This window comes from Ursus arctos, unplaced genomic scaffold (genome assembly GCF_023065955.2).
Source record: "Ursus arctos isolate Adak ecotype North America unplaced genomic scaffold, UrsArc2.0 scaffold_10, whole genome shotgun sequence".
In the NCBI taxonomy this organism is placed as follows: domain Eukaryota; kingdom Metazoa; phylum Chordata; class Mammalia; order Carnivora; family Ursidae; genus Ursus; species Ursus arctos.
The window spans coordinates 13,221,198-13,239,620 of record NW_026622764.1 but is presented as its reverse complement, the minus strand read 5'-3'; the positions used below and the strand labels follow the sequence as shown (position 1 = coordinate 13,239,620).

General features: G+C 41.8%; 1 non-coding gene across 1 annotated transcript; it reads right to left on the bottom strand.

Annotated features, from left to right (window-relative positions):
- Positions 1-7,317: 7,317 nt before the first annotated feature.
- Positions 7,318-7,423, bottom strand: LOC113251570 (U6 spliceosomal RNA). Its single transcript, XR_003314543.1, has one exon. It is a non-coding gene; the product is annotated as a U6 spliceosomal RNA (small nuclear RNA).
- Between the last annotated feature and the right edge of the window lie 11,000 nt (positions 7,424-18,423).

Here is an 18,423-nt window from a genome sequence, read left to right as displayed (position 1 = left end):
AAGTGACTTTAAAAGGTTCTAGGTGCATTCTCACTAATGGTTGATTCTTTGTAATCATGGGCATTTTTAATATTGCCAATTGACATGTTACTTGGTGATAATCCATTTTCGTTGTGAGAGCCTCATATTCTACAGCATGTTGTCTTTCTCTCTAATGGTACAGCAAATGTGGCTTTGCACATTCGTTACACCGGACAGCTCCAGTCAAAGCTAACTGGAGCAGCATCTCCAAGGGTTTCCATAGTCTCAGCACGACAAAGGTGTGTAAGTGGCTACGTTTGTCTCAGCCTAGAGAACATGAATTTTCAAATAATTTGAATCTTAATCTTTCCTTTGCTGTGTCCCATATTAATTCCACAAAGCAATAACAAGTATAAATCGCCTTCTTGTGCCAGGCAAGGCTGCAGCTCTGCTCCTCCGGCATGCGCTGTGGGCAGGACAGAAATAGTAAAGGTGGAGAAATGACTGCCTCGAGAGGGGGTGGAGCCAGTTGATACGGGAAGTGAACGCTTTGCCTAGAGCCTATAATTCATCAGCAGCTTTTACACAAAAATACCAAGATTGCACTGCATGTGAAGTACCACAGACAGTGTTCTGGGGATTAGAAGACTACAGAGTCCCTACCCTTTAATTTTTTGTGGCCACTTAGAAATTGCTTAGCGCTCCTGTTATTTAGGGAAGCAGAATCCAATTTAAATGGTTCAGAAGACTTTAAAGAAGGTGCCATCTACAAAGGTGAAGGCAAGGTAAAGGCGACCTAGAGGAGACAGGAGGCACTAGTGGGAAACCATTCTCTCCCCTATTGGGGGCATGGAGGAGGGGCCCAGCCAGACTGGGGCTATGGCGGGTCAGTCACTTCCAGAAATGCGCTTCAAAACAAGGAAGGAAAATACCTCCTTCTGGGTGTCTAAGTGATTCAGTCCGTGGAGAATCAACTCCAGGGCACAGAAAAGGTGGGGTTGAAGGAGAGGCAAGAGGAGAATAACCAGCTAAATTCCACAATTCTAATTACCAAGATCTCCTCTTGCACTTTTTTTTTTGAACCTTTCCCATTTCCAACCTATTCTTTGCCACCATATGGTTCTGAGAACGAGCAGCCTAGAAACATGCAATTTAAATTGAATGTCTCTCTAATGTCCCTTTTGTGATCTTTGTTATTCAGATTGTTTACATAGACCAAGGGTCACCAATTACTTTGCCCCTCGAGCTAGATTGTGGAATGCCAGGAAATTGCTTTCAGTGATACTGCAAATTAAAAAGCAGAGTCACAGAACCTCAAAAGACATTGATTATCCAGCCTGCTACTTGACTGGGGGAGGTCAGAGAGCTCCCATATTCACTCTCCTACCTGTAAACTCAGCGAAAGGTTTTTCTCGAGTTGCAGTAACAAATAATGCTGTATTTCGCATGTAGATAGATTGTCTTGATACCATGCTTCTGCTTTCATTAAAAAATTTACTGTTGTTTGCGTGCACACCCTGCCTTCTTCCCTACCCTTCTAAATCACAATGAACTGCAGAATGAGTTCATATGCTCTGCAGTAGATTTTTATTTTTCTAAGTGAAATTGGCCATTACACATTCGTGGTTAAAAAGATGATTTCTGCTATTCCTAGTTATTGAGTTTTTATGTTTATCCCATTAGTGTGTCAAACTCAGCTTTCTGTTTATTCATTTTCCCGGAATAGTATTGATAATCTCTTGAAAGTTTTCTGCCGCAATCCGTTTTCTTTTCATTTGCCGTTGAGACAGTTTTTCATTGGTTCAAGCACTTTTGATTAGCCATTTTTTCCAGTCAGTCGTGCTCATTCTCTAGGCTCTCTTTCTTGTACTTTCAGCTCTCTTGATAAAAATCATGTGAACAAAATATTTGTGTTCTTTGATCTACAAATGCGCCATTACTTTATTTGAAGTATTTATGACTCCTCTAATTTTGATTTCACTAATGTAATGTTTCCTTAGAGAATAATGTTAGTGGGTATTTGGATTATATTAGGATCCAATTAAACTAGTTAAGGTTGTTACTCCTTAAACATTTGCCTGATTTTTACCCTTCGTTTTTGTTTTTTGTTTCCACTGTGGTTACGCATTGAACCCCTAGTTCTTTGCTGGATGCAAAGGTTAAGCCCCACAGATCCTGCTGTCAGGAAGATTTTATTATAAATAAGCCCCCCCCAAACTGTGTCACCTGCCCAGACCCCTGCACTGAACCTCAGACTCACATTCAGCTGCCTTCTATTGAGTGTCCAGTGGGTATCTCAAACTGAGCATGTGACCAAACTTTGACTTCCCTCCATAATCTGCTTCTTCCCCAGTTCTCCCTTTCTCAGTAAATGTCAACTTCATCCTTCCAAGAACTCAGGCTAAAATCCTTGGAGCCATCATGGGCCTTTCTTTTTCTATCACATTCCACAACAATCCTTCAGAAAGACTCATTGGTTCTACCTCCAAACATTACATTCTCTTCCAGGCCATCACTTTCTCTTGCCTAACACAATAATCATGAGGCCATATTATTTCACTTGTGTGTGGAATCTAAAAAGCAAAACAGATGAGCAAATAAAAAACAGAAAGAGACTTGGATACAGAGAACAAACTGGCAGCTGTCAGAGGGGAGGAGGTGGTGAAATAGGTGGAGGGGACTAGAGGTACAAATTTTCAATTATATACTAAGTAAGTCACAGGATGTAAAGTACCGCATAGGGACTAAAAAAAAAAAAAAAGAAAAAAATCGCCGTTGAATGAATGAATAAGCATGTACACGGACAACTGTTGTTGAATGTTGAATGTATGATTGCTACATAAGCTGTCTGAGACAAGTGCTGTGAGTGTGGACATGAGGATTATTTCCGGCTAAAAGACCAAGGGCAGTTCTGATCCACTTTATGATAGAATGGAAGGCTGACAGCACAGGGGTTGAAAGCTCGGGCTTTCCATCAGACATACCTGGATTCAAATCCTGACCTTGCCCTTTTCAGGTTACGTGACCTTTGGCAAGCCACTTCATCTTTCTGCCTCTTCATTTTCTTACCTGGAAATGTGGTATTAATGCCTGTTTGCTAGAGTTCACGTGAAGACTGAAGGGGTCCGTATATGTCCCATCTCGCAGGAGTCTGGCATGAGAGGCACACGTCAGTGCGTGGTTGGTCTTGCTAGACAAGTTCCCTGGATGCAGAGATCAGACAGAGCACAGCCTGTGGCCTATGCCAAGCAAAATGTCTGATCTTTCTGGACGTGGGGGACACACACAAGGAACGTGAGCAAAAGATGAAGAGGAGGTGGTTGTGACCAGACCACTGGAGACCTGCGATGGCAGCGACGGGTGTGAGCTTTACACAGAGGCATGAGGTAGTCAAGGAAGGCATTGCACAAGGGCGGGGCTAGGATGGCATGATCGGGATCATTTGATTCTACTTGGCGTGGAGGAAGGATATCTGTGTGCAAGTTACTAGTGCAGTATGGAATCTGGAATAAGACAAACCTGGACTCCAGCCCCAGCTCCGCAGTGTGCCAGCAAGTTACTTAATCTCTCCAAGACCCAGTCTGCTCATCTGCTTCCTGGAGGCAGTAATGGTGCCTACATCACAGAGTGGATATGAAGATTAAATGAGTTATTATTAATATATACAAAAATCTTAGATTGTTCTCATACGTGGAAAGCATTCTGTTAGCCATTTTTTGAGCCTCACTGGGGTAGTGACTTTGGGCGAAAAAGAAGAGGACAAATTCCGAAGACGTTTTGCAGATGGATGATGATGGACGTTTCTAGGTCTTTCTACCATTTAGAATTGAAGAGCATTCTCTTTGCTCTCAGGCACCTGTATCAGCCAACATTCTTCTTAAAATTTTTTTATTTCAATTAAATTTAATTAACATATACTGTATTATTAGTTTCAGAGGTAGAATTCAGTGATTCATCAGTTGCAGTCAGACAACAAAAAGAAATAAAACGCATCCAAATGGGCAAAGAAGAAGTCAAACTTTCACTCTTTGCAGACAACATGATATTCTATGTAGAAAACCCAAAGGACTCCAGCAAATTGCTAGAACTGATACAGGACTTCAGCAAAGTTGCAGGATATAAAAGCAATGCACAGAAGTCTGTCGCATTTCTATACACTAACAATGAGGCAGAAGAAAGAGAAATCAAGGAATCGATCCCATTTACGATTACACCAAAACCCATAATATACCTAGGAATAAACCTAACAAAAGAGGTGAAGGATCTGTACTCTGAAAGCTATAGAACACTCATGAAAGAAATTGAGGAAGACAGAAGTGGAAATGGAAAAACATTCCATGCTCATGGATTAGAAGAACAAATATTGTTAACATGTCTCTTTTACCCAAAGCAATCTACACATTCAACGCAATCCTCATCAAAATACCACCAGCATTTTTCACAGAGCTGGAACGAACAATCCTAAAATCTGTATGGAACCACAAAAGAAGATCCCAAATAGCCAGAGGAATGTTGAAAAAGAACCCAAAGCTGGAGGCATCACAATTCCAGACTTCAGCTGTTAGCAGCCAGCATTCTTAATTACAAGAGAATCTGCCCTCATTGGATAAAGCGTTTAATCCTGCCTGCCTAGCTCGTAAAATCTTCAGAAGGTCCAAAACATCAAGCCCTGAGTCTGTTTAACAGGAGCCAAGCACAAAGCGTCCTGCAGAGACCCTAGTGCTGCCACTGGGAGCAGACACCACACTTCTCACCTCGGAGCTGGGCAACAGAAGCCAGAACGTCTGCCCTTGCTGTCCAAAAGCACCTCACTGCCGCCATTGCCAGAAAGGGAATTTTACATGGTGCCTCCTCTGTCCCAATGGTTCCCTCGAAGTGGAAGCCTTGCCTGGGTACCGCTGATGGTGGTAGCCTGTGTCCGACACTCACTGGACCTTGAGCAAGAAGGCCAGCAAAGTGTATTTAAAAGAGGCTCAGAGGCCACAATTATGACAAGTATCCATTTCTACTGTTAACAGACATTAGGAATGAGGAGAAAGAGGTCGGAGGTGAAGAGGTACTGGAAAGCTGACTTTGGAGTTGGGATTCCAGTGGAGTAATTCAGTGGACTATATTTAGTGGACATTTGAATGTGGGTTTGGAGTTTAGAGTGGCATTACAGAGACGGTCATTCAGAGGTGGAAACTGTTGAAACAAAGCAAGGGTGTGAAATCACGTCCTAAACTCTTATGGTTTTAGAACATTTCTCCTTGATTTTGTTTCTTTAATTTTGAGAATTTATTTATAGTTGGTCGAGTAAAAACTCAGTGAATCTAAAAAATATATATATGATATTGGATTTCTTTAAATGACAAATTTATCTTCCTGTAAGTCAAATAATTATTTAATTCAAAATTTAAGTAATTCATTTAAAATAATGAATTATTTTATTAAATAAGTTACTCAATTTTTGAATTAGAATTATTTAATGTTTGGTTAACATAATACATAGCCTAAAATTATTTAATTTTTAGAATTAATTTTTTTGTTAAATTAACTAAATAAATAATAAGTATTAGAATTATTTAATTTTCAGAATTATCTAATTTTGACCTTGCAGACTTGAACAGAATATTGATTAACAAATATCTTGGTGAATCAAGAAAGATCAGATACAATTTAACACATAATATGCACATTGTTTGCCAATTTGCGGGCCTCCGTGGATTTTGAAGGATGTTTCTCTCCTTCAAGCATTGAATGCAATTTAGTCTCTGAATAGTTTTCCTCCCTCATAAGGTTGTTGTATCAGCCGGTATTGGATCAGAAGTCGAAGCAGAATTGCTATGTATGAGAAAACATAAGGCATCCATTAAAAGGGTTAGACCTATATGCAGGTGTACGAGCTGGTGGCACAGTCTCCGCACTTGATGTGGGGCCTGAACTGTAGAGCCATCGGTCAGCCAGATGGGTAAATGGGGAAGAAAGCTGGATGTGGGTTGAGAGCAAGAACAAACAGCAACCTTGATGAACTCCCACAAAGTTAGTTGGAACCCGCAAGAGACAATTCAGAGCCCACATCTGTCGCTCACCACCTCTTACCATGATGCCGTGGTGGGGAGAAGCTGGTGTCCTTCAGCACGTGCACCTGCTCCGAGCCTTGGAAAAGTGGGAGGGCAGATCTTACGGGCCCTGAGGCATGATGAGTTGGATGAGGGGCCACCGCAACCGGGCCAGCTAGCAGATCTGACATAGTATCTGGAGCCTGACACCGCCCTTCAGCTCTGGAATGAAATATGGCGGTCGCTTCACTTCCGCATTCACTGCAAATGTCTCTCATGGCCACCACTAACCCAGAACGAACCCTTCAAGGAAAGGACTCTGGGAAACAGTTCCAGCTTAGATTAAGTTGACACGGCACAGGTGTAAGAATTTCTACTCACAGTATTTGCATTTTAGAAGTTACCTCTCTCCCATCTCTAGAATGGGCATGATAGAAAATTAATAGGCTTTGCACGAGAACAACAAAAAATCTTTTGGATTACGTTTTTCATGATTTTGACCCTAAACAGCTTTAAAGAAATTGTGGCCACATCTCTTTTAAATTTGCAGCTTGCTCAATCCCTCCAAAATTCCTTGTATTTGAGTATTTTATTTAATATTCTTGTGCCTACAAACAGCACTAAAAGATGACTAAAGTAATCATGCAGTATTTTAAACCAAAAGACTTACTAGATTATATGGTAGGGGGCACACTGCTCTGCTCTCTATTCCCAAAGACAGGGCCCGGTTGCTTTAGGGAGGGGAGCTAAGAGGCTCCTTCCAGAACCTGGCTGCCTGACCTCCTACAGAGAGTCCCGCCGTACTATGTTCTTACTTATTTCCTTTTAAACTCTACCTTTGTTTATGAAAGTTCGTTATTCATTATCCGTCTTTGTCCTTTTCCCCTCCTTTTGACCTCAGACTCTGTTCTGTCTCGGAGATATTTCCTCCCTCTTGCTCATTAAGCTAATAGACTAGCAAGAGAGAAAAAAAAAGTTCTTTGAAAACCACTTCTTCCTTGAAGCCCTTGAATGATGAGCTTTTAATGATCTATCACTTTCTTCTTGGTAAAATGAGGCTGGGGGTCAGAGTCATCTGCCCAAAAGAAGAAAAGCAGGACTTCAAAGACCATCTTATCTTTAGAAACACATCAACCCTCCTGTCTGATTCTCCTCTGAGTTTGCCATTGTTTCTTTCTTTCTCCATATTACATAACAAAGCAATCCTGCTTATAATTGTATCATTCACGTGCATGATTATGTTTTGGTTTCCGTGAAAAATAATAGCCTCTTTTCACATATTCTTTATACTTGATCTTTTTTTTAAATTTTTTTTTTTAATATGGAACGCTTCACGAATTTGCGTGTCATCCTTGCGCAGGGGCCATGCTAATCTTCTCTGTACCGTTCCAATTTTAGTATATGTGCTGCCGAAGCGGCACCTTTATACTTGATCTTAACCAAAAGGCCGAGAAGCAATTCAGATATTATTTAAAAAACTACTTTTAGACATATGTCTCGCTAGATATATAGGTAGGTACACGGATGGATGGATAAATGGTGGATGGGTAGGATATAAAAGTAAATGTATTGAGTGTCAGAGAGGAAGGGGCTACTTGAAATCATTTAACAATGATCATTATTAAATAGTTAATAATTAAATCAATTATTTTAACAGTGATCCCACTTTTTCAAGTTAAGAAAGGTTTGTCTACTAAGAAAATCTTATTTATGAAATAAGATCCTCTGGGGCTCTATCTATTTATAGAAACTATGACTTTCAGGAAGTTCTACAATTTGAGAATTTTGAACTACAAACCACTGAAACCTCTCATTTTATATGTAGAAAATTGAGACCCTAAAACAGTTGGTAACAAACTTAAGCATAGGAGCCAAAACTCGAACCTAGATTTTCTAAACCCTATTGTTTTCTACTCTACCACTTAGAGAAATAGAAGGCCTAAGCAACTTGCATGTAAAATAGTCTCATTTGATCAAACACCATTTAAGTGTTAATGCTGGAATACAAATGATGCGATTTAGGGGGCTGGTAGATTTACTCCTGCATCTGGACCAAATCATGTTACACCTATAAGATTATGGCCTTATAGTTAAACCACAGCTTGAGACTGGATATTTTATGTTTTTAATGAATTATTTTAATATTTTTAGATGTGGGAATGGTATCGTGGTTATATTTTTTAGCAGTTCTCTTTTAGAAATACATACTGAGATGTTTATAGATGAAATGATCTGATGTCTTGGATTTGCTTCAAAATAAAATAGTTTGGGGGAAAAAACAGATGAAACCAGACTGGCTGTATTTGGTAATTATTGAAACTGGGTGATGCATACACAGGAGCTTATTACACTATTCCCTCTACTTCTGTGAACATTTGAATTTTTCTATAACAAAAAGGTAGTTTTAAAACAAAACGCTGCTCCTGAAGCATTAAAGTTGATAAGCATCATCTCTGGAGTCAGAATAGGGGAGATTTCCAAGCCAGATCTGCCACTCACCAGCATCCTTCTCACTCCATCTATAGAACGGGCACAACATAGCTTCCTCATAGGGTCGTAAAAATGAAATAAGATCATAGTAAAACCCTTGAAACAGCTCCTAGCACATTTGTAATCATTCAAATTTTACCTAATATATTATTACTGTCATTGTCTCTCCATGGTCTACTGTTCCCCCTCCACACCTACGGCAATGGTTAAAAAATAAATGTTAAATAAATAAAACACATGAATATTATTTTTTTTAAAGATTTTATTTATTTATTCAACAGAGACAGAGACAGCCAGCAAGAGAGGAAACACAAGCAGGGGGAGTGGGAGAGGAAGAAGCAGGCTCATAGCGGAGGAGCCCGATGTGGGGCTTGATCCCATAAGGCCGGGATCACGCCCTGAGCTGAAGGCAGACACTTAACCGCTGTGCCACCCAGGCGCCCCAACACATGAATATTATTATCCCAGGATCTGAGCGAGAAGGAGGGCTCACTGGAGTGTTCAGAAGACATGCCACAAGGAAGACGAAAGTTTAGACTGCTGGATGCAAAAAGAAATCCTCTTGATTGGAAAGATGAACCTGTACCCAATCCCAGCAACCTGATATCCCCTACTCAGCGGAGAAGTGGGCACCGCAGGTGGCTTTGGCCTGGGGCTGGACCACGTGTTGTCTGTCAAGGCCAGCAGACTTGGCTCATTGCCAAAGGAATTGTTCGATTGCCTTCAGCTACTCCTCTCCTCCTCATCCGTGCTTCACTTTCTTCCTCAGTACCCCTTCCACTGCTGACCTTCTTGTCCTTTCTTTATGGAGAAGTGCCATGGTAGAGTGGTGGGTAGACCAGAATGATCTGTCTGCAAGGGCTGTATGGGAGGTGGGAGTGCTATGGGAAAAAGGACGCCTTTGCCCAGAATCAAGGAACAGCACTTTATTCATAATATAGCCCACTTGTAATAAAAAGGTCAAGACCCATTACTTTGCAGAGGACTTTTGGGGGGTCATCACTCTTTTGCCAGTGCCTACTTTAAACACTGTTCATTCAGTGTATGCATTTGGAAACAGAAACCTGGTATTATTAATTTACATATGCATTGATAAATGCAAAACAGATTACTCACCCTATGAATAGAGGCCCAAGTCTTTAGAATATTATATGAGTCTGCACACTGGAGCCCCATCTACCACAACTCCCACCCCCACGCGGTAACTGGTCCGGCTTCTGCACTAACCATTTGCACCCCCACACCCCCCCCACACACAAAACGAGCTCCGGGGAAGCAGGCCCAAACTTCAAGGTCTGCGTGCTTCTTTTGCCTCCACCTCAAAAACTGACCTCTCCGGTATCTCCCTGGCCTGCTTGCTTTGTGTTTGGTCAAAGACAACCTTCTGGGTGTGACCTTTCCGACAACCTATAAATACCATAAATCCCCACCTGAACCCGCATTTCCTATCCTTTTCCTCACTTTACTATGCTATATAGCATTTATCACCTTTTAACACGCTGTGTAATTTATTCACTTAGTGAATCTCCCCCATCCCGTGCAGGCATGTATTTGTACCTGTTTTCCTCTTTAATAAATGCCCAGTGACTCAGTCGGTTAAGCATCTGCCTTCAGCTAGGGTCCTGATCTCAGGGTCCTGGGATGGAGCCCCGCCTCTCACTCCCCTGTTCCTCGGGGAGCCTGCTTCTCCCTCTCCCTCTGCCCCTCCACCCAGATTGTGCACTCTCTCTCCCAAATAAATAAATAAATAAATCATCTTCATAAATAAATAAATCCATCCCCAGGGCCTAGAACCCTGCCTGGCACATTAATTAAATAAATATCTGTTTCACTGAATGAATGATGATGAATGAACGAACAAGGGAAATAGGTAGTGAAATACATGTGGAACTTGTCATTACAAGTTTTTACATACATTCATTTTTACCTGAGAGAGGCCGGTTTCCTCTCCTGCCTACTGAGGGCCTGTCTTTGGAGTTCCAGCCATCTGTCTGAGGATCTGATTTACTCCGATGTTCACGGCAGTGGTGGGTGTCCCCATCCTGGGGCACTGCCACGTGACCTTCTCCTCTAGCCCACAACATGAGGGCATCTCAAGTCAGTCAACACTGCTTTAGCAGGAGAGGCACACCCATGGGATGGAGGCTGCACTTTGTTTGTCGGGAGGTCCCAGAGCTTGTCCGGAGAGAGTTTTCAGGACAGTGCTTGGATTTAATACCTGGGTCAATTATCAGATGTCTTAGGAAAAGACTTCTCTTGAAATAACACAACATTGATTTGAAATACTTTACAAAGTATATTCGAAAGAAGACAATCTTGTTAATGTAAGCCCATAGAAACCATTCAAGCCGTTAACAAAGTATTACCAATATGAGGAACTCCCCGCTTTGTTTCCTCGAACACATACAGTTCATTTACCGTGAATGCATTTACTTGTATAGACTCTTTAAATTTCCTGATTAAGGAAGAAATCAACTATAGTTTCTTAAGAACGTTGAAAAAAAATTTTTTAAACCATGTAGCAGTTGAACCTTTTCTTCTGAAGGAGCAGGAAGGAGGTTGTAGCCCTCCCCCCGCCACTGCAGCCTGCCGCCCTAGACCTTCTAGACCTTGAGTCCTCAAGCCAATGCAGTTGTCTGTAAAGTGCCAGAGTGGTTTCTGCAGAGTGATGTTTTGTATATAAAGTACGTGACAGGAGCACCGTGTTCCCCTTGGACTCTTCCCTTCACCCACGTTCTTCCGTAAAAATAAGTTGGCATCTTATAAGTCCTGCATTTTATAACTGAGTGTCCTCTTAGAAGGGTCTGAATATGACACTTCTGTTGGATTACAATTTATATCAATTTTCCTCTTGTAAGAAGAAAACTCTCACTCAGAATAAGATTTGTCAGAGTGACAGCTGTTTTTTGTTGGACATGGATTTAAGTAAACATTAAAGACAGTGGAGCTTTTACTAAGATGATTTAATAAAGCTCATTAATGTGGTTGATTTACATAGCTGACCTAAATGGGAGACACAGTTCATCTCTGCTGCAGTCGTGTGTCATCAAAATATATTGATGTATCGGATGTGCTACCAGTGTCCAAGTTTAATTTAAATGCAATCAAACTTGTTAAGACAAAAGGCAACTCGAAGGAGACATGTTAAAAATAGCAGAAAACAGTTTACATTTATTTCCCTTTGTTTTTAAACCATGCAGAGTGCTCCGTCTGCCTCATCGGGAGAGTATTAACAGCATTTCGCTGTTATGAAAAAAAAACAACAACAGCAACACTGAGTTATTTTTGAAATTATAGATCAAAGCTATTAGATCAATCAATGTGAAAGCCAGTGAGTCGTTGGAGCAGGGCTGTAGCTCTCAGGAAACATCCCTTGGTCTCTATCAGCTATATTCGCAGTAATGAATCAGCAAGAAAGCACTTGACCCAGCAGAATTCGCCCGTGTGTCTGAATTGTGACTCATACAATTCTGAGCCTCGGAGCCCAAGGCTCTGAGCGTGTTTTCTGCCTTCTGCTTCCACGCTCAGCCCTCCTACTCTTCCTTCACCCCACAGTGACTGAGGCTGTCTTATAGTCTACTTGCTGAGAAGTATGTGATTTTTTGCCCATGAAGACCTCTCAGCCCTCTCGCAGCTTTATGGGGAAGGCAGGCCAGGGGAATTAAATAAACCTCACGTTTGGTTTGGTTCCAGGGCTTCCTGACAGTTGAGGACGAGGCCTTGGCTGTGAAATCTGTGAAATGTGAGAATTTAGCCATAAAGAGTAAATAAAGAAACAATTGGCCACAACACACGTGCTTATTTGAATATTGACGGGAATTATTCAAAGCATTTTTGGAGCACTGATTCCTTTCCTTCTCTCAAGGGTCCGGTGAGGATGACCATCCCAGAGATGAATCCTAGGCACAGGGACTGCAGGCAGGGTTACGTGCTACTCATTGGGAGAGGTGGGACTTGAACTTGGGAATGGGTTAGAGCCTGCACTCAACCACTGCACCACGATGCCTTTCCAATAGTAGCAACATTCATGATAATGTCATCTTATGCAAAATGTAAGGAAGTGGAGAGCCTGGGATTTGGGGTCAGTAATGTGGGTTCGTGGTAAAGCTGTGCACCCAACTAGTAGAGGGAACTAGAGCAAGTTATTTAACTTATCTAAGCCTCAGTTTCCCCTTATGTAAGCTGGATTTACTAGAACAGGCCCCATAACAGGGTTACCTTTGCCCAGTTCCCTTTGTCTCCTGTCTGGTTCACTTCTCTCTACTCACCTTTGTCTCCCTAGCCCCTGTATCCCTCCTCCTCTTTCTTGTATGTAAATTGTTGCAAAGTGCAACTCATTGTACAGTGAAAACCTGTGAAGTGCTCAGGAAAACCCATAAATGGTCTAGGTTATGCTGTGCACACTATCATGGCTGCTAAAAACTAGCTAATTCATGAGGGCGAGATCAGGGAAGAGTCTTAAGTCAGGTAAAGGAGCATTGTTTGGAGAACTTGTTTTTATGCAGATTTGCATTTCCCAAGTGCATTATTGATATTAATAGGAGTTCCCAAAAATAAATAGGTTTGGGGATAAACAAAATTAAACAGATTTATTTCTTGCAGGACTTCTCAGAGCCTTTAAAATGCTAATGAACTATATGACTCTTCAAGTAGACTATATAGTATGCTGTGTTTCCCAAACAAGTCTGTAAGGGAATCCTTTTTTATTCAATCCCAGATCATCTTGTAGAACTAGGATGTAGCAGGAAAATATTTACCCAGTTAATAAATGTAGGATTCAGTGCTTGGGATTGTTTTTGTGGCTTAGGGAGTAGGGCAATGAGACTAACACCATACCTCTGATTCCACTGTGGAGCTGAAACTTGAGCCTTTTGAGGAAGCTGCAGCCTGGCCCAGATTATGCAACAGAACTAGATTGTTTTTAGAACTCTAGAAGTAAAAGCTGATTCATGGATTTATCTTATCGATCTTCTGGGATATAGAAACTCTAGTTACTAGTCCTTAGGCTATCAGGGACAGTGTAGTGAAGTCTCAGTTGTAGATGTATATGGGTCAGGGGCTTGAGAAAGAGTTGAGAAAATCATGACAAGATTTACAAAAGACTAGAAAAGAGTCAGAGGAGAAACACAAAGATTATCTAAAAGGGGTAAGTCTGTGACCAGCCCTATTATTATCTACCTACTCACTCTTAGAAGATGTTAACTGGGCAGACATGTATGGTTAAGTAAGTTGTGTACTGCACAACTCCAGGGGTGAACATATTTCAAGAATGATGACTCTAGAATATTGACTGTAACCTGAATAATGGACTGGAGATTTGCCAAACATAACCTCGCTGGTTATACACAGTGGCCCTGGACATTAACCTCAGTGATTAAGTAAACTAACTGAAAATGTGTTTTTCCAAGGTATCATTTTGGTCTGTCAGTCTCTAACTGGTTTGTCCATTTAGCAGAGTTCTTAAAGGTAGGGGCAAAAACTCAAACAGGCCACCCATGCAGCTAAAAGCACACAAGAAATCAATTCAAAATATTATAAAGGTATGATTTGAGTAACTTAATTATGAATTTTTAAATTAAACCTCTGTGTTTCCTTTAGAACATTTCAGGAAGTTCTCTTTATTTCCATGTTTCCAGGAAAATCTCTTCCCTTCTTACCGCCTTCTACATGAATGCAAGAACCCACCAAAATTTTGCTCGCCAACTCCCTGCCAAAACATGTCAGTTGCGTATGAATCTTTGCTCCAGTTTTAGAAAGAAACTGTGTCTTGAGTTGTTGTGCCACTGAGGGACCTAAATTTTGCACAGAGTCTGGGTCCATCACCCACCTCAGCCAGTACGTTCTGTAGAAACCCCGGGAGAAGGTTTTCAACCTTCTGAGCCTCAGTGTCTGCTTGTAAAGTGAAGATAGAGACAGTGACCTCCCAGATTGCATAGGAGTATGAAGTGATAAATTAGCGTAAAGTGCTTTTCAAAAGAGAGAGTGCAATGAATGCTTAATAATAATCTTTCCAATATTGAAGACATAAAGATAAATTAGGCAGCCCTTTTGTCTCCTCTGAGAACAATGATAGAATCCGTATTTGGGTGTCAGTTAGTCTAATTGGGGCAATAAGTACTTATTAGTTGATTCAGTATGAAAAATGTGTTCTAATTGCTCATTTGGTAAAATTTACATTTTTTGAAAAGTTTGAGAATCTTTTGTTTTGCTATTTTCAATATTAAAAAGTCCCTTAGAAGGAAGATATTGATTTCTAACCAAAAGGCAATTTCCTCATTAGACTTTAATGTGAGATCTTGAGAATAGACAATTTTTTAAAGTGTGGTCCAAATTATTAGCTCAGCGATGTTATATAACTCAAAGTATATATAAAGCAAAGTTATAAATGCTTAATTATGTTAAAAATAACTTTAAGATTAAAATAGATTAAAAATATCATCTGTGCTTCTTAGCCAGGGATCCAGCAAATGGAGAACTTTTTAAATTACTCTGGAGCACGACGGTTAATGTGTGATAAAAGTGATAAAAGCTTATGAAGGAAGTCTTTGTCTTGGCAGCACGGCCCGAGGCTTCCAAAACTGAGAGCCTGATTTTGCCCAAGTGTCACATGTACGTGGATCATTTTCTGTTCATTGACAGCAAATATTTCCCATCAATATATACAAATGTTTGTTCCTATAAATAAACATCACTTAAATGACTCCCCATAACTGTGAGTTTTCAGACGTTGTTTATTTTGAGACCAAAGCCAATATTTCAACTTCTAAGTGGAGGAGTCTCAGCCCAATTTCTGGTGCAGGAAGGATTCCTGGCACTGATTCAGGGATTCGGGTGTATGAATTTTTGTGTGTGGAGGAGCTGGTGGGGAGGGGTGGGGGGAGGGGGGAGGCAGCGGCTGGTGAGGGGGCATCCCAAGGGGCGAAGGGGGTGCTGCACGGTCTGCCACTGTGGGAGGCTCCTCCCTGAAATTTTGAGGAACCACAAACTTCCAGAGGAGTAGAATCTTTTCGGTGTTTAACAAAAGCCAACCATTGTGCTTCTGCCTGTCTCCTCGCCTTCAAATAAGGGACTAGAATCTAGATGAACAGTAAGATTTCTTCCAGCCCCAGGATCCATGATCGTGATCTCACCATAATCCCTTCAGGACTGGACTGCTGTGCAAAATAGGAGAATTACATTTGTAAGTGACCAGGCTTGTTGGGGAGGCCGACAATGCAACAGGTCGGGGGTGCAGAGAGGGAGCTTGTGGGCATCCGCTCGGGAGATACGAGGGTGCAGGCAAGACAGTGGCAGCGATTGGAGTGAGTTCAAAAAGAACAATTCTCATTTTGTTTTGCTGGAGCAGAAAGACCTGCTGACAGAGTTCAAGATTATAATGACTCAGTGAATATTTAAACACGGTTATTTCTTCCTTTTTCATTAAGCCTTTAAATGCAGAGATCTATAAAGCTCCGAGGTTTTGAAGGTTTGAGATGTTAGAGAAAGAAACACAGTGACATGAGACCAAATGATGTAAGGTGATGACATCAGCGTCAGAATGCTGTTGCTAAGGTGAAGCTGTTTTTCTCTCTAATCCAGATGGAAGGCTCGATAATTGCCCATTTCTGGTAAAGAATATATCCATGACATGATCCCTTTTCTGTAGCAGATAAAACAAAGCCAGATGCTTTCTCTTTGCACAAATTATTTTTAAAATAAAGATTAAAATTTTATTATAAAACACAACACATGTTCTTGGAAGAAAATTCAGAACATTTTATATAAGTTTGAAATTTTTCATTTATCAAGAATATATCCTGAGGTCTAAATGGATAGCAGAATGAGATCGTTTGATGAATCAACCTGAAAAGAGATAGCCATATTTTTGAATTTAGAAAGGGCGGATAGGGAAACACCTAGAAACGAAAAGAAGGATCTGGCCCCTTATGATTGCTGATAGAGGGACGGTGGTGAGGAGTGTCCTGGGTGTGAAGAAAGAAAGACAGAAGCCAGACTGATCCGAACTGAAGAGTGGATGGTGCCATTAGTACAGAGAGAACAGGGCATCGCCAAGAAATAACTATTAAGAAACAAGGCGTAGAACTTAGTGACAAGCTGGCGGCCAGCGCAGTTGAACGCAGAAGCCCCTCTCACACGAATGTCTTCTAGAGTTCTCCCTGGACCCTGGAGTTTGCATCTTCTACATGGAACATGCTTCTGTGGAGGGCCCGTGACATACTTCCCCGACTTGGCTAATCTCTCTCACGGGACTTTCTCAGGGAGGCCTGTCCTGTCTATGTAGTTTACCCACCCCCCCTCAGATTGTGTGTTTCCCCCTTTGCCGTGTCCTGCCGTTGCTTCCTTTTCCCCCCCCTTAACACTTAACACTTTCTGATTCCTGTGTTACCTGTTCTGTTCTATTTAAAGCCAGGGAGGTGCAGTGGTAAGGAAATGACTGTGGAGCCAGCCTGTCTGGGGCCAGTGGGCTCCACCACCACTGGCTAGCTCTGTGGCCCCAGAAAGGTGGCTTGGAGGCTCAGGTAGCTTTTCCCATCTGTAAGATTGGGATAATCACAGCGGGTACTTCACAGTGTTGTACTCAACACATAGTAATTGTTAAGTAAAGGCTGAATAAACAAATCGTCCCTACCCGCCCCCAACCCCCAAGACTGTAGGAATTCTGAGAAGCACTTGTCATGAATGGCATTTGGTGGAGGAAAGGGATGAGTAACAGGTTTTCTATAAATTTGTGTTTCTCTTGGAGCACAGAGTTTAGACGGGATTAAGACTTGAAAGGGTAGTGATGCCCCCAGATCACTACACAGCCACCAGGGGCCCTCTGCTGGCTAGGAATACCTGGGTAAATGGTGTCCGAGATTTGACCGAGGAAGAAGGCTGTGAAGGTCTGGTCCAGCCAGGATATCCTAGAGCCACTGGAACTCTGTGGTTCTAAGAAATGACTGGAAAGTAGCATCAAGTCATAGATGCCTGACGAGTTGTTGACAAAGTTGAGGACCTTTATAAAGTAGGAAGACAGAGCATCAGAAAGAAGATGTTGAGGTGAATGAGGCAGGCAGATAGGGGTATGGCCCAAAACACAGGGGGAAAGAAAAAAGAAAGATTTATCTTGACTAGTGTTTCCCAAAATGCATCCCCCAGAATATCATACAAGTGAGATGTTTTTCAAGTAAAAGGGTCTGTAGTAAAATAAATCCTCAAATGTGGCAAACTATACACCCTTTTTTGGAGATTCACAAAGCACATTCCCAGAATAAAGGCTCTGAGAAGTCCTTTGGTGAAAGAACATGTTTAATGGCTCTTCCAACATTTCCCGAACCTACTTGGCTGTGGATCCTTTTCTTTGGGAACATTCTGAGACGAGCATCCATAGATCTTGCTTCTGGGATCACTGTGTCATTCTTCAAGCTCCTCGGGGTCACGCCTGTGTCTTGCTCGTCTTCAGATCGTCCCTGTCTCGGTTGGAACCAATATATGTCACGTATTCGATAAATCCTAATCAGATATGTGAAGAAGCGGACCCAGGTAGGGAGGCAATCCTGGGAGAACCAAAAGAGGAGGAGTGGGGACTGGGAGCTTTGGAAAGAGTTTCATCAAGGAAGAGTTTCATATAATGGTAGAAAATCAAAACCAGTTGCATTTGTTCTTTAAATGCAAGCTTTTAATCCAAGCTGCACCTGTTATTTCCCACAGCTAGTCCAAACTTTCACTTGGCGATGACGGTGTCTCCTCTAGTCAGCGAGCTCACGTACCCCCTGCTGCTCACGTAACCCCCCCACCCACCCCGCTGTCACGGGGCCTCGCCTGTGACCTCACCAAGATCACCTTTTTTCCTCAAGCCCACCCGCTTCTCAACCTTCTGGAAAAGAGGACGTTCCTGTTCCATTAAAGACCCAGTCTCGGGAGCTGGGCTGCTCCTGGAACATCGGTGAAC